The 15,734-nt window shown below is 34.6% G+C and overlaps 1 long non-coding RNA gene and 1 other non-coding gene across 2 annotated transcripts in view; both read left to right on the forward strand.

The window, feature by feature from the left end:
* The window catches only part of LOC110346355 (uncharacterized), a 355,871-nt gene that overhangs the window by 156,237 nt on the left and 183,900 nt on the right, over nucleotides 1-15,734 (forward strand). The gene's annotated exons all lie outside the window — the stretch shown is intronic.
* LOC147829985 (small nucleolar RNA U3) lies at nucleotides 2,606-2,816 on the forward strand. The gene has a single exon (XR_015447535.1). It is a non-coding gene; the product is annotated as a small nucleolar RNA U3 (small nucleolar RNA).

Below are 15,734 nucleotides of genomic sequence, written 5' to 3' on the forward strand. Positions count from 1 at the left end.
TGTAGAGGTTTCAGTCCGTAGCTAGTTAGCTAGGCAGGGTGACATAGCAGAGGAGGATGGCAGAGGAGAAACAGTCCATAGAATGACAGGCAGGATGCACCAAAGCAACAGTATTGAGCTTCCCTTTCTCCTTCATTCCATCAGTCTACAAGCCTATTGGTGGATGTTACCCATACTCACCTTGGGCCTTCCCATTATCCACACCCAGAACTATGGTAAAACAATCAGTGGACTAATTTAGTTATCATACACCGTTATAAGCCATATTCACAGACCTTAGATCTACCCATCTGTGAAAAGCCTTACTTATGAGTGCATGTGGCTTTGGGGGGACATCAAGATACAAGCCCTAACATTGTAAGTTGCCAACAATTTGTCTGTAAGAGAAATACAATTTTATGTAAGAGTTGCATGAAGATCATCAATTGCACAATATAAATGATTACTATATTCTCTTGTTATTTCAATTGGCTCATCAAAGACAGTCTTAGATTGGATATGATATAACATCTACAACTAGTAAAAAAGTGTACAAGTATTACATCTATTTTATTTATGAGCTTTATTCAAGAGTGACATCTGTAACTTGGCTCTCTTTTTAACATTTATCACATATAAAATTTGCCTGTCATTATGAAGGATGGAATTGTAATACAATGGTTCAAAACTAAGCATGTCCTATTATCACTTCAACATGCATGAAAATGAAAACCATAGCTTCTTCTTTAGTTGAAAGTGTCTCATACACCAAAAGTTCTTTACATTTTTTAAAGAGAGTTTTATCTTGGCAAGCAAATCTAGGACCTGGCTGCTTTCCCTACTTGTGGTGAGGAAAACTGCAGTTTAACTATATAAGTATACCTTTTGTGTGTGTGTGTGTGTGTGTGTGTGTGTGTGTGTGTGCGCGCGGGGGGGGGATACTATTATGTTCTTTAGAACCATTCGAATGGATAATTCTGTGTCTGAGCTGCAACGCTATGAATCCTAAACCCCAAAATCTTATTATTGGAAGGAAATAGTCCCAAAGTACTATTGATAAATGTGTGACATACCTCATACTGTGAAGTCAGTCAATAAATTTGACAAACTTAATTGATGCTTATAAGAACTAATTTATCATTAAAAAAACAAGAGTCACTAAGAATCTGGCTCAAAACAAAATGAACACTACATGGATAAATTGAATAGGCTATATGAAAAGAGTGGGAAATCCACCCACATATTTATATGAAATCCTACTAAGAAGTTGAGTTTGGCCATTGTGTGGTAGCCAGATTTCATAGCAGAACATTCTTTCAGTTTTCAGTAAATTCTAGTAGTATGTTAATTCTACTTTATTACTACATTTAATAACCTTAAAACTCTCTTAGTAGTAAGTAGTCTTTTGTTATATGATTAGCATCTTTCTTTAACATCCTAATAGAATGATTCAAACTTCCATTTTCCCTTGTTCTTGGAAGACTAAAGTATCCTTTTACCAGATTGCTGTGGATTTCCAGGAAATTCCAGATATAGACAAGATGGCAAAATGACATCTTTTTTTTCTCCCAAGCACTTTTCTTTGGAAGTTCATGCGTAGTGCTTGGTCCTTACTTGTTCTGTCTACTCTTGAAACTACTGCTTGACTTCTGCCAACTTTGCTAATTAATGGCTATGTACGTGTACCTGCCTTATTTTTCAATATACTCCATACATAAATTATCCTTTAATTAAACATTTGAAATCATGGTGGCAGCCTATTGCCAAGCAGACAAAACCACCGTTCTTATAATTCCTGGCCATTGTTTGGTATCATGCTAACACAACTCTTTCTACTCTTCTTAACATTCCTCCCAATCCTAATTAAAAGTTTGCAAAGGTCTTGAAGTGAGATTCAAAATTATATTTCATTAATATATAATTGTTCAAATTATTAGATAGTGCTTGTTCTTCAACTACATAGAGAAAAATCTAAGAACCTCTCCTGTATTTTTTCTTTTTATATTGTACATATGTAAAATGAAAGTCATGGAATAACTTGACATTCACCCTGGACATCAGATGAAAGGATTTACACTTTTTGGTGCATTCTTGGAAGCTCATCTAAAGAAATTTTGTGTGCATCTCTAACTATTCATTTTTTTCCTTCTGACTATTCTTTTTTAATAATTATTCTTTTGCCTGTTCAATACACTCACAAGAGTAGTCATATTACAAGAGTAGTGCAAATTCAAACTATTTTTGTTGGTATATAAATGTCACATTGGTGTGGTTAAATTGACATGTAAAAATTATTTCAGATTTTATTTTAATTTCCTTAATAAGATTCAGATTTTTAGATCCTAGAATTTCTAGAGTTTCAAGATTCTTGATAAAGTAGAAATAATAGGGTACTTTCTATCCTAGTGGTAATGAAGACTTGTTTTGTTAGTTAGTTCTTTTTGTAGATTCAGATTCCTTGTTTGGTTATCTTTTTTGGGGAGAAACAACCCATAAAACAATGCTCATTTCTTAAATACATAAATTCTTTGAAACTTTTTAGGGCTTAATAAAATAAGAGAACAGTGCAGTTTAAGTTTGTGAGTACTAATGCAATGTGTAAAAGTTTTCATTAAAATTTCTTCCAAAGGCTATACTTTCAGGGATCACTTTTATGGTGCTTTATCTGAGATGTTCCTTTTAATGGGTGCAAACCAGCAGGAGGAGGTGCAGGGTTTTCTCCTGAGTGTGAAGCTGGCTTTTGGTATTGCTTTGCTGTAACTGCCATTGGCCATTGGTGATCATTCTTCTCTTGCTTGAGTCAAAAAAACAAAAACAAAAGCAAGAAATCAATAAAAAGATATTTCTCCTTTTATTAGAGTGACCAAGAGTGTTGTAAAGACTTTCATGATTATGCAGAGGTGGGAGAAACCTCAGTGATTGGCCCTTCACAATGTAGAAGACTTTATTGATCTGTACCTTCTTTGCCTACCTTAACCTTTTTTGAATAATGTCTTTCTGTATACACTTAGATCCTTTCCCATACACTTAGAATTTTGTCTCCTTCTGACCACCTTTTGATTTTTGTCTTGTCCTTTCTGCTTGGCTTTCTTCTCTGGGAAATTATATGCACCTAGGGATATGCTCAAAAGGGCTCAATTAATTCCAGTATTTCTTTAATATGTTAAGATACATTGATTCTGAAGCCTTTTTTGTTCTTGTTTTTGTTTCCCAAGATCCTAAAGTTTGGCTTGCCTGGTTTTTTGCATAGTCTTTTGTTAATAAACTTCATTGTATCACAGAAATTTAAGGACTGTAAGCAATATTCTACTAACCATAATCAAACTTGTTATTTTCAAGAGACACTTTTATTTCCCCTTGGCTACATTCTGTTGGGCATACATGTTTTCTATCAGACAGCTTTTAGTAGAGCATATGATGGATCTAAAGACTTAATCTAAAATTATACTGAAATATCACTGTAAATCTCTTCTTTGTTTAATGCTTTATAAAAATATTAACAGTGCTGATGATTTTAAAGATGTCTTAAAATCAAACATTTGACGATTCGTTCCACTTCTCTCTTAGTTTGAATTAAATAAAAAATAGATACAATTCTATATAGTATCATAATAAGTATTTTCTTTCTTTGGTAAAGCTGGGCTATAGACTAGCCACTGTAATCAAATCTCTTGAGACCTTGCTATGGCAAGTATTTGTAATGGTCATCTAAAAAGAGACTTAAAGCTGATCTTAAATTGTCCAGATGTCTGGGTAATCAACACAATGTGTGTATGTATGTGTGTATATATATATATATATATATATATATATATATATATATATATATATAAAAGAGGAGGTTGGTTTCTCTTTGGCCTCTAGGAAGAAAGTCAAGTGCTATAATCTCCTCTGCTTCTTGCATAGTGACAGGAATGAAAAGAGTTTCTTCTTCTAGGGGACAGGCAATTGCAAAAGCAGAGTTCCTACAGAAGAGACACATTCTTGGCCTGTGTTTTTCTAAACTTTGCCAATCAGATGCATCATTCTTTCTTTTCAAGAAAGGAACTTTATAGAGGAAACGTTTTTTTCAATAGTTTTGAAAGGGCAGTCAGTCTTACTTCACAGGCAAAATATGAACATTTGGCATTTTTTTTTTTTTTTGGTCCCGGGGATTGAACTTGGGTCCTTGCACTTGCGCAGCAGGAAGCGAAACCACTGAGCTAAATCCCTGGCCCTAAAATATGAACATTTGGAAAGGAAGAGATGGTCCCTACTTTACTAACATTTAATGAGCTCTTCTTATGTACCAGGCACTACAGAAAGTATATTTATAATGTGAATACCAAGCCTCATAGTTAACACAATAAGATACTTTAAAATTACCTAGCATTGCTTTTACCCATATTCTATACTAACACTTTCCTTAGGAGAATCAATCTTACCTGATCTATAGAATTTTAGTTGAGTTTCCAAATATCTACCTCCTGAGTTAGACCTGCAGCCCAGGCTGGGCCTTTGATACTTCTTTATCCCTCCTCTAGGTGTTCAAAGGGTGAATATGTGCCCCAACAGTTGGAATTACAAATCATGTTATCTGAAAACAAATTCATTTCCTCTATTCTAATGTGTATATGTTACTTTAGAAATTAAGTTAAAAACCAGTAGTCTGAGAGACTGAGGCAGAAAGATTGCAAGACTTTGTCTGAAAAAATAAAAAGGGCCTGGGGATATAGTTCATTGTGAAGGCCCTGCATTCAATCCCCAGTATTGGAAGAAAAAAAAAAGAATTTATGTGTTCTGCAGAGCAGAGAGATTGTAGTTTTCTTCTTTGACATATTAAAATGATAGATTACATTAAGAGATTGCCTTATATTCCTAATCAGAGCTTAATTCAAAGCCAGGCATATAGTAGGTACTATAGGTAAAAACACAGATAAATTCAAGGAAGTTTGATAAATAATTTAGTAGATAATTTATTATACATGGAAGTTAGCAATAGCTTTAAAACTGGTCTATAAACCTGCTTGTAAGAACAGAAACTCCAGGAAAATTTTGGTTATAAATCATGAAATTCTAGAGATTCTGTGCTTTTTTCCTAAAGATTGAAATTTTTTTATTACTGGATGCTTGTAATACAGAATAGTGATGTTCATTTTTGGGGAATTGGCGTATATATATAAGATATCTTGGTTATTTTCAATCCTTTTACCACTGTTTTCTTCTCTCCTCCTCCTAAATGTTTCTTTATATTTTATTTAAGTACTTGATTTGATTTAATTTTAATCATTAATGTTAGTCTCAGCATAATTTAACCTGTTGTGTTCCTGGAAGCCTTTAATTCTTGTTTCTGATAATCTACCCATATTTATTATTTTACGTAATTGCCATCACTTTACTCTGCATACAAACCATTTCCATCACTTAAACACAGTAGACCTGGAGGTTTATTTGCCTTTAGCTGTTCCTTCTGCCTTATTAAGACCAATTTCCTTCTGTAGCCTTACAGAGGATAGACTTATTAGAGTTCATTTTGACCAATTTACTAGAGCTTTCTTTTTCCCACAGAGTAATTACAAATGAATATAAAGCTGATATAGGAAAATATAATAGAATAATTTACATCAAGTACTGTATTGTGAGACTCCAAGCATATAGATGAACAAGATAAACTTGTAATATTCTGGCATTCCTGTGATTCTGGGCAAATGCCATCATTTTTATTTTATGGAAGTGAGGAGGAGAGGTAGATACAAATTAATTTGCCTTAAGTTAGATGGACTTTCCCTTCACCGAGGAGACACAAATGCCCATCTCCTCTGCTCCTTGGATCATCTTTCTTCCTGATTTATGTCTCTTTGAGATATAATGTTATATACAGTGCCATTGGAAGTTATTAAGTGATCTTGTATTTGATCTATGTAGATTATTCTTACAGAACCTTATGCTATTTCATTAATCATAATCTATTGGTATTTGATCTTAAATGCCAAAATATGATTCCCTGTAGGTCAAAATAATTGTGCAGAATTACTTTGGGTAATTTGGTTTTCATAGGAATTTAGACGTCACTGTGCCTGAGTGACCTTGAAAATATAGTAATTAGTTAGTGATCTCCATATACAAGAGGAGGTGGGTCCCCTATTGTGAGCAAGTAAATATAATAGTTTCTTTACTTACAAAATCAGGTCCCTCTTCATTAATTATATTGGTAGACTGTCAGAATTCTTTCAGAAAAGAGTAGAAAAAAATTAGAGAACAAATCTGTCTTCAGATGCTTGTCAGTTAATATTTTGATTTCAAAGAGACAAAAGCTTTTTGTAGTCATCATGTGATCTTTACCCATATTAGCTACCTTTCTTCTTTTCTTTAAATAAGAATACTCTTGGTTTATTGACTTCTGTCTATACCAACTGATTCAGAGCCTTGGAAAGCACTTCACTGATTTTTGTTGAGTGAGGTTGTTGGTTCAAACCTTGGAATATAAGATTATGATTGAGGTTCAAGTGTTGGAATAGTCACTGTGAGGGAAGTTCAGGACAACTAAATATAGTTTTAGCTGAAATTCAGAATGAGTTTATATTTAAATAGGATATCAGTAATTCAGAGGTAAATATAACAAATCATTTCTGTCTTTTTATTTTGCCATGTTGAAAACAAGTGTTTACAATAGGACAGCATTGATATTTGTGGCAAGACAAAGAGCTTTTCCCCAAATCATAGCAACTCCACATTAAACCAAAAACCACCCTAAAGTCATTAAAATACTTTTCATAAAGGGAACAAATAGTTTTCTTTCTTTACTTATTCAACTCCAATAGGATTAGATTTTATGTAAAGAAGTCAAAAATTTCCCAGGTGTAAAATATCTCAGATACCTCTAAGCAATAAAGTAGCAAATGAAAAATAAGATAAAATGAATTTATATATAAAATGGTTTATCATCAGTTATGCTAGCTGATATCTTGAAAATAGCATTTGAAGTAATATTATATGATTCAACTGCAAGTATGTGTGGCAATAAATTTAAGTGTAGAGTTGTCCTTCAGTCATATAAAATATTGAACACAGCATATCATTTTAAAATGATGTGTAGTGCACCATGTAGAGAGCAACATGACAATCTACGATAATACTTTCTGACCCCAGCTCTCTGACAAAGCCACAGTTTAACTGGTTTATTGACAGTTTAGATGATTATAGATTAGAGTGGTTCACAAAAAATGGCAGCTCCAATTCCTTTGTGATAGTTTAACTGTTCTTGAAAACCCTTTATCCAAGCAGCTCAAAACATTACTAATAGTCTTATGTCTAAACATTTATCAGATAACTTCTTATTTGCAAGGACTTTGGAATCTCAATTAGTATGCATTAATTATTCCTGTGAGATGTTCTAGCATATTTAAATCATTTAAAAATGAAGCACTAAAGCCTGAGACGTCTGATTAACCCCTCCAAAGAAAAGCTATTAGACTATTTGTCCTCCAAGGATCAACTCTGTCCTTGGATGTCTGACTCATATTTATGACTTAAGTAAGGGGAACCAAATCAATTAGCCTTTTCAGAGTCATTTGATTTGGGGCAAGATGCTTGACCCCCATTTGTTTCTGTCCTTATGTGATCATAAATAAAAATATCATTGAATTTTGTCATTTTTCTTGTTTCACAGGAAGACTGATCTAATTTATGTATTATTTTGTTTGTACAAAAAAGACCTATGCATATCAAATATAATTAAACACTTCTTTGTTAGTGTAAACACTGAAGAAAGGGTTTCATTTCATGCTTAGAGGATATTGTATTTTCTTAGAAATCCAAACCCTTTGAATTTTCTTCATATGTTTCTGTGGAATATTTAGAAACTGAAATCTCCTTAATTTAAAGTGTCATGAACAACAGATGGTGCCCCTAAAAAGACTACTTTCACATTCAAGTTATTTTGCAATAAACCAATGTCCTTGAATTGTATTGTAACTAAACTTAATGCTTTGAATACACAACAGAAAACCAAGGGATCTACAAGTGGAAATGAAAGATAATGAATAAAATTCTTACATTTCATTAATTTCATTATTGTCATAAATATTGGTCCTGATCAGAATTGCAGGGGTAGAATTTTGGTATCTTTAAAAAGTTCATCCCATAACCATATAATTTGAGACTAAACAAACATTTTCTGCAAATTCTTAAGTAGATATGTCTTTGGGATTCTTGAAGGAATTTCCTTTAACTCAAACTTTTCCACCTGTGTTCTAGCCTTTCACCCTTCTGTGACCTTTACGCATTCGTCACAGAATGTGCATTTTGCTTGTCTGTGGGCCATTGACTACCAATGACCTGAAAGTGGTTAAAGTACAACATCTTCCCTCCTAATCATCTTATTTCTGGTAAACTTGGCCATCTCACTATGCATAGTGACTGTCTATGAATGTGGGACAGTTGTAGTTTCAAATATAGTTGAGTACTGAGTGATATGAGAATTTACAAAATTTTCATACAGCTGCTGTAGATACTAGTTGAGATATGCAAACATCTATTATTGAATATACTTATTTCCTTCAAGATTATGCTGTTTTCCTCTCAGTCCTCCCATGTCTTATTCCTTCCTGCTTGTATAATAGGATATTCACCTCGGCTCCCTTTTATGCATTTAATCTAGCTACTAGGAGGGAAGACAAACGGAATCAAACTAGGCTTTTCCTGCTGTTTAAATCTCCCCACTCAGCAGGATCAGTCACAAAATATTACAAGGAAGATATTTGTTGGAGGCATTGTGTTATGGTTAATTTTATGTGTCAACTTAGAGGATATTTACTAACATTTTAATCAAATTGAGGAAAACCAATTGTCATCTATAATGTGGTTGAGACTTACCCACTCAATTGAAATCCTGAGTAGAAAAAGAAAAAAAAAGAAGAAGAAGAAGAAAAAAGGTTCAGCTTGCCTGAGGAACAGGAAATTCTCAAGCAGATGCCCTGGGTTCTGCCTCGTGAATGTCCACAGCAGATTTTTGATTCACCCTTTCTATAACCTTGTTGCTCAGGCTACCTCAAACTCATTATCCTCCTGCCTCTCAACACTGCATTAAAGATGTGTGCCACTACACCAGCATGAGACAATTTCTTATAATAAATCCCTTTCTATAGCCACACACACATTCCACCAGTTCTGTTTCACTGAAGAACCCTAATAATACAAATCAATTCCCACTTCAACATAGGATATGATGGATCAAGAAATGCAGAAAAAGTGGAAAATTGCAAAGAGGATGTGGTGTAAAGATTGTGGTTTTAATTTAGGTAAACAAACTGGTGTGATTCTGGGTGCATCTCAATGGATTTGAGGCTTCTCTACTACCAAAATGAGGACATTCAACAAGATAAATTTTAGTATAAATTTACAGCATTAATACAGATGGCTACAGGAATACCTGGATGCTTTTGGTCTAGGAGAGGACTATAGTTTCTCTGGCACTTCTTCCATTACTATCACAATATTAAGAATTATGAGAAAAATGTACAAAATAGGAGACATTTGCTAAGCATAAAGGAATTCATGTTTATCATTAATGAATTAATGTAAAACGGGAAGGTGCATTCCTCCTCCATTGTACTTAAAACAAATTAAAATCCTCAACTAATCCATTCACAAAACAGTCAAATTCTTACTGCTGGTACGATCAATTTCTTGTCCATGTTAGACATCTTTTTTTAATACTATTGTTGGAGAGTTTAATAATTCTGATTGAAAAAGTATAAAACAATAACTAAATTAAACTTCTAGACTCATATCTCTCAGGAATATGAATTGAGACTTCCTGAGGCATCAAATATAAAGTTAATGGTAGATATAGATATAATTTCTGCTATTGCAGTGCCTAAAGCATCTCCTTCCTATTACGAGTTTCACAAGTGGTTGTGTTAAGTGATTTCCTTTTTTAATTCCCCCACCTTCCTTTTGAATCTTGCATGCAAAAGTCACTATAATTAATTCCTCTCTGATAACTTTTCTTCTTTTGTTCTCATTGTTCCAAGGTAAGAGATATCCTTTTATAGTGAAATGGAAATTAAATTTTCATCTAGCTATGCATACTTTTCATCTGCATATCAGTCATTGTCATCAACATTATCATTCTCAGTATCATTACAGATTTTGTTCATTTGTTGTGTACTACTTTTCTAGACACCACGTCATTTATGGAGAAGATGCAATTTATGATAGTTTAACGAGCAAATAAATGAAGGCTGTTATAAGAATGAAGCAGGTGTTCTGGGTAATAAAATACTATGTAACTGTTTTATCATAATTATTTAAGTATTTATCACAAATTCCTAACACTGAAAACATTAAAGTGGTTCATCATTCCTTGCCCTCTCATCCCTTTCCCAAATAATGCTTTCACCATTCTTCAATAAGTGGAAGTCCTACTGGAGAATCTTACTTTTGTTACCAATTACACTGTCTCAATATATGTAAAAAAGTGAAAAAATTGAACCTTTATTCCTAATAAAATAATCTCTCAGGGAACTAGAAAAATGATTTCTTCAATATGAGGATATCTTAAAATAATACCCCCCACTCTGCAACAACCTCATATTTAGTGGTCAAAAACTGAATGTTTTTCCCCAAGACCAAAGATAAGGAAAGAATATCTCTTCAATATTTCTGATGTCATATTTTTCATTTTTAGAATGCATTTCATTCTTTTTCATCTATATAGCCCAGTTCTTTGCTAGAAATTCTTTTTCTTTGGTATATTGTCTACATTTTTCTCTGGATCTGATAGCATTTTTATCACGACTGTTTTGAAGTTCATACTTCAAAATTGCACACTCTGAGCCTTATCTTGATCTACTAATATTCTTCTATCTTGACCATGGTCGTATTTTCATACTTCTTTGTATGTCTTAGAGTATGTGATTGTGTAGAGAACATTTTGCATAAGATGATACTAGACGTGAAATTAACATTCACCTCCTAAAAAGGGCTTGCCACTTCTTTTGCCAAGAAGCTAGAAAGGCACCTAAGTTCATATCACCATCTGTTTTTTTTTTTTTTTTTTGGTTTTGATCTATTCATTTATTCATTCATTCACTGTTATGGATTGTATGTAGCTGTCCCCCCAAAGCCTAATGCAGTGAGAGATGGGGCTTTTCAGAGGTGGCTGGATCTAGGGTGTGTGATTCTGGATCAAGGATGTGATGCTGGATTAAGGGTGTGAGTGCTACCCAGCCTTAGGGTATGTAGCCTGGATAAGATAAAAGGGACAGAAAGATTCCTTGTTTGTTGCTTGTCACTTGTCCCTTATTATTGCTGCTGCTTGTCTCCTGCTCTGAGATGGCCCTCTGCTGCTCCACCCTGCTTTGGAGCCAGCTGGTTATGGGCTGAAACTTCTACAAACTGTGAGCCAAAATAAACTTTAACTTTGGATGTTGGGTATTTTATCTCAGCAACAAGAAAAGTCACTGAGACATTCATCTTTCATTTGATTCATTTCACCAGTGGCTTCAGCAGTTTTAAAGGTAGGATCAGTGTTGTTTGGAGACTAAACCCTGAGAAGATTCCTGAAATTTCTCTGTGCTTCGCAGGTAAATCGCTAGCCTGCCTAAACTATAACTGATTTCCTTCTTCTCTGTATCCTGACTGCCGGTTTCCTGGCTTGTTGGGGAATTGTTTTGCAGTAAGTGAAAAACTATGGAAAGGGGTTGGTGTGTGAATATAGGTATATTCTGTGACTGGCTCCTTTGAATTCTAGTGTGTAATAAATTATGGAAGTTGAAAGTTTGTTATTAGCTCTATTCATTTCTCCATAAACCCATCTCTGGTACATTCTTGTCACTATGCCTAGGTCATAAGTAACTGTGGTTTTTTTAGCCATTGTGAAGGGCTTGTTCATTTCTTGAACTAATTTATTTAGGTTTCTTTGTATCTTTGGATTTCTAATCAGCTTGAAAATTATGATTTTTGCAGCATATTTGATTTGTTTTTGTTTTTAAAATGAGAGCCATAGCCTGTTTTGATTTTCTATATCCTAACTGGAATTGATGCATTTATATTCTGTTTTACATTTTGAATTAGAGTCAAATGCTTTGGTTATTCAATTGCAATAGTGCCTATCTAATAACAAAATCATTTAAAATCACAGATTGGCATTGGAGTTAAGCTTTGCTTATATCTCATGAGCTTTTATCTATAATCTTTCGTTGTTTTTTTTTTTCGGTACCAGATCGAACTTGGGTCCTTGCACTTGGGCAGCAGGTGATGAAACCACTATTCATTTCTAAATATTTTTAATTGAAGTTTTGGCTTCTGTTCTCCCTAGGAGGCTGAAGGAAGAAGGGTTTGCTTGTGTGCTTGTCTGTATATGTTTTATTGTTTTGCTACTGTGGTCAAAGTATAGTCAGGACACTGTCTGTTTTGGAGAGGTTCTCTTTATGTCCTGACACTCGATGGCATCACCTTTGAGTCAGAGTACTGGAATTATCTGGCAAACATATTGGCAATTTGTATTGATTGCATGGATGAAAGAGGTATTTTCCTCTGGTAAATATTAACCACATAATTTTAAAAAGCTATCTGTGGGTCTAAAGTTAGAACTGGATTATTATCCAATTTAGAATTTGTGTTTTTTGTTAGTGATCAAAGACTGAGAACAGTATATTGTTTCCCATTAGTTTGTTTCTTTTAACTTCTTGTTATATTTTCTAAAAACATTAATCTATGCTATTTGTTCTTTTTCAAGTACATAATGGTTCATGCTAGTTATACTTTTTTCTTACTATATTTTGTGTATTATTCTTTTTTTTTGTATGGGGATTGAGCTCAGGACCTTACACACTTGCAAGGCAGGCCACGGGACCACTGAGCTAAATTCCCAGCCTTTGTATATTATTCTTTCACCTGATTATCCTTACCTTTACATCACTTGGATATTACTGCTATTGTTTGATAAACATTCTTTGCATGCTTACATTTTAAAACTGTTTTTGTTACTTTTTAAAGTGTAATGTTTATAAACAATATCTGGTTGTATTTTGTAAATATTCAGTAGAAGAACCTTTGTCTTTAATCCAACCTTATTGTTGCTACAACTTAATACTTCCAAATTGCTATCTACTGTCTATTTTTGATTCATTCTTCCTCCTCTCAAAACTTTTCTTCTTCTTCTTTCATTTTTTTCTTCTTCATCCTCTTCTCTATTTCTCTCCTTCTTTTTCATTTATTTTTTTCTATGTGAACAATTTTTAAATTTTTGTTTCTTTTAAAATTACTTTCTAATTTTATTATATGATTTTATTTTATGTTATCCAATTTTTTGGGGTGTGGGACTGTATGATTCAAAATTCATTTATTCCCCTAGCCTCTGTTGTGTTTAAAATTTAATGGTTAGAATGGCTTGTTAGTCTTGAGATAGTAGATAAAATCTGTAACAAAGCAAAGTTCCTAAGTAAATCATTCAACCCCTTGTTTGTCCGGAGAACGAAAATTCCTGGACCCACTATCGGTAGAACAATCCATCACTGTGTCTGCTGATCATCAGTACGTGACGGTAGTGACCATATGGTCGTGACCACTACTGTGTGTGTCTGCTGACCATCAGTACGTGACAGACGACCACTAACCTTTGTTCTTTTTTTTCCATGAATCTACATGTTGGCCTCCCCCTCAACCCCCTATAAAAACAGCCTCGGACTCTGAGCCAGTTGCCTCTCTTAGCTACTTTGCTTTGGGAGTGCCGTCTGGCCAGACTAATAAAGGTCTGTTTCATTTTCCAACTTGTCCGGTGTGTTCCTTCCCGGGTGATCGTCGCTGCAGTCAGCTCCTCGGAGCGTTTGGTAAGGCCCTCGGTCTTACAGGGGGGGTCCTGGAGACTGAACCCAGGGCCTCTGCATAAGAGTAAAGTACTCTTCCACTCAGGTACATCTCAAGATTTAAAAAATTTTAATAGTCTTTAATCTTTAATTTTAAAGGACCCTATATTTTTATAATTTTCTCATAGAAAATAAATCTATTTCTTGACTGCTCAGTTACAAAAGATAAATGCAAAATATATGTCTGACTTAACTATAAAATTTTAATGGCCATTTTGATATGCACTGTTCTCAATATTAGGACCTGTTTCATGCTCAGCATCTTCCCTTGGATGTACGTGGTGGTCATTTAATATGACAGTAGTGATTCCATCAGGAAAACGATTTGATGGCTACCCAATCTTAAGAGAAAACCAAAAGGATGCATTGGGTTTAGATTACAGCACCCCACAGCAGTCATGCCTGTGATTAGGGCCTAATTTTCTTATCATTTTGTCCCCCTCTCTTTCAATTCTTTTCGTTTATTTTCACCCTGATTTCTCTACTAGAGGCTGGAGTTGAATTTACCATTTCTAAACTTCATCCCTATTTATGTCCAGCCTTCCCCTTTCCTCATTAATGGGTCCTAATAACCTCTTTCGAATGAAACTCTTCCTTTCTCCAAGCTGTTTTTCCACATTAGTTAGAAAGAAAAGCAGGGTGACATTTTGGGATCAGCTTTCACAGAAAGTCAGAAAATTTCTGTTCTCTACATTTGTTTAGAAATGTTTGACAAAAACAGGCAGGAGTTATGATGGAATAATGAACTATGCTATAAAGGAATACCTGAAAAAATTAAGGATAGAGGGAGTAGAATATTTAAGTGAGAATAAAAGAATAAATGAAAGTGGCCAAATGGAGGGAAAGGAAGTCTTATTTTTAGGCAAATGATAGTTCTGGGGAATTCAGGTATTTATATGTCTGTGAATCATCTGCGCTATAAAGCACCTAAAACTAAATTTATTACTTCTTTTACTGACATTTAATATTTCAGAAATTAGAACTGGAACCTCAGAAGGTGCTACTGTGAACCTAGTTCTGGGCCATAAGGAAGAATTGGCTAATGAACTGTACGTTCTAGAACTTGGGGCAGACTGGTGGCTGCTGTCCTGGAAAGGGAGCAGTGGGTAGAAGTAGGTTCTTTGGTGTTGTTGGGAAAGCAGATTCAAATAGTAGTTAAAATGAGCATACCTCTGGGCCTAAAAGTATATTAAGATGTCTCCAAAGTTGGAGAGCTGTTATAGTTTATATCTAGATATCCTTCCTAAACCCTTCTGTGCTCACAGGTGGGGATTTTGAGAGGCAACTGGATCATGGCTGTGATACCAGATTAGTCTGCTGATGGGTTTCTAGCTGGGTGTGACGTTGGGAAGTGAGCCTGAAGGGAAGAGGTGGGTCATTGTGGGCATGGCCTAGAAGGGTGTGTATATACATCCTTCTTTCTCCTTTGATGCTGCTTCATGTCTGCCATGCCAAGATCTGACTCCTGCCAGCCATGGCGCTCTGCCGTGCTGCCCTGCCTTGCAGCCAGCTGACTATGGACCGAAACCTCTACAGACTATGAGCTAAAATAAACCTTTCCTCTTTTAACTCGTGGGTGTTGGGTATTTTGTCCCAGGAATGAAAAATTAACTAAGATAAGGCCTATCAAGAGGCACATTCTAAATAGAAAACAAAAAGATCCCTGTGAGTCAAAAGGGATGGAGGCAAATGAAGAAAGTGATGCTGTTTTTCACAGAGCTTTCCAAGGAGATGTCATATACAGTATTTTCAGAACTAAAGGAGACACATAACTAAGGAGTCATGTAAAAGAAAAAATCAGTGTGGTCCTGTAAGAATGTCATCAGGATGGCCAATAGCAGGGTAACATTACATTTGAAAATGGGAAAGAGGATTAGGGAGTAGAGACCACAGGGCTCACTGTCT

Source organism: Heterocephalus glaber, unplaced genomic scaffold (assembly GCF_053883595.1).
Source record: "Heterocephalus glaber isolate CG9 unplaced genomic scaffold, H.glaber_assembly_v1.0 deba00000347, whole genome shotgun sequence".
Classification (NCBI taxonomy): Eukaryota; Metazoa; Chordata; class Mammalia; order Rodentia; family Bathyergidae; genus Heterocephalus; species Heterocephalus glaber.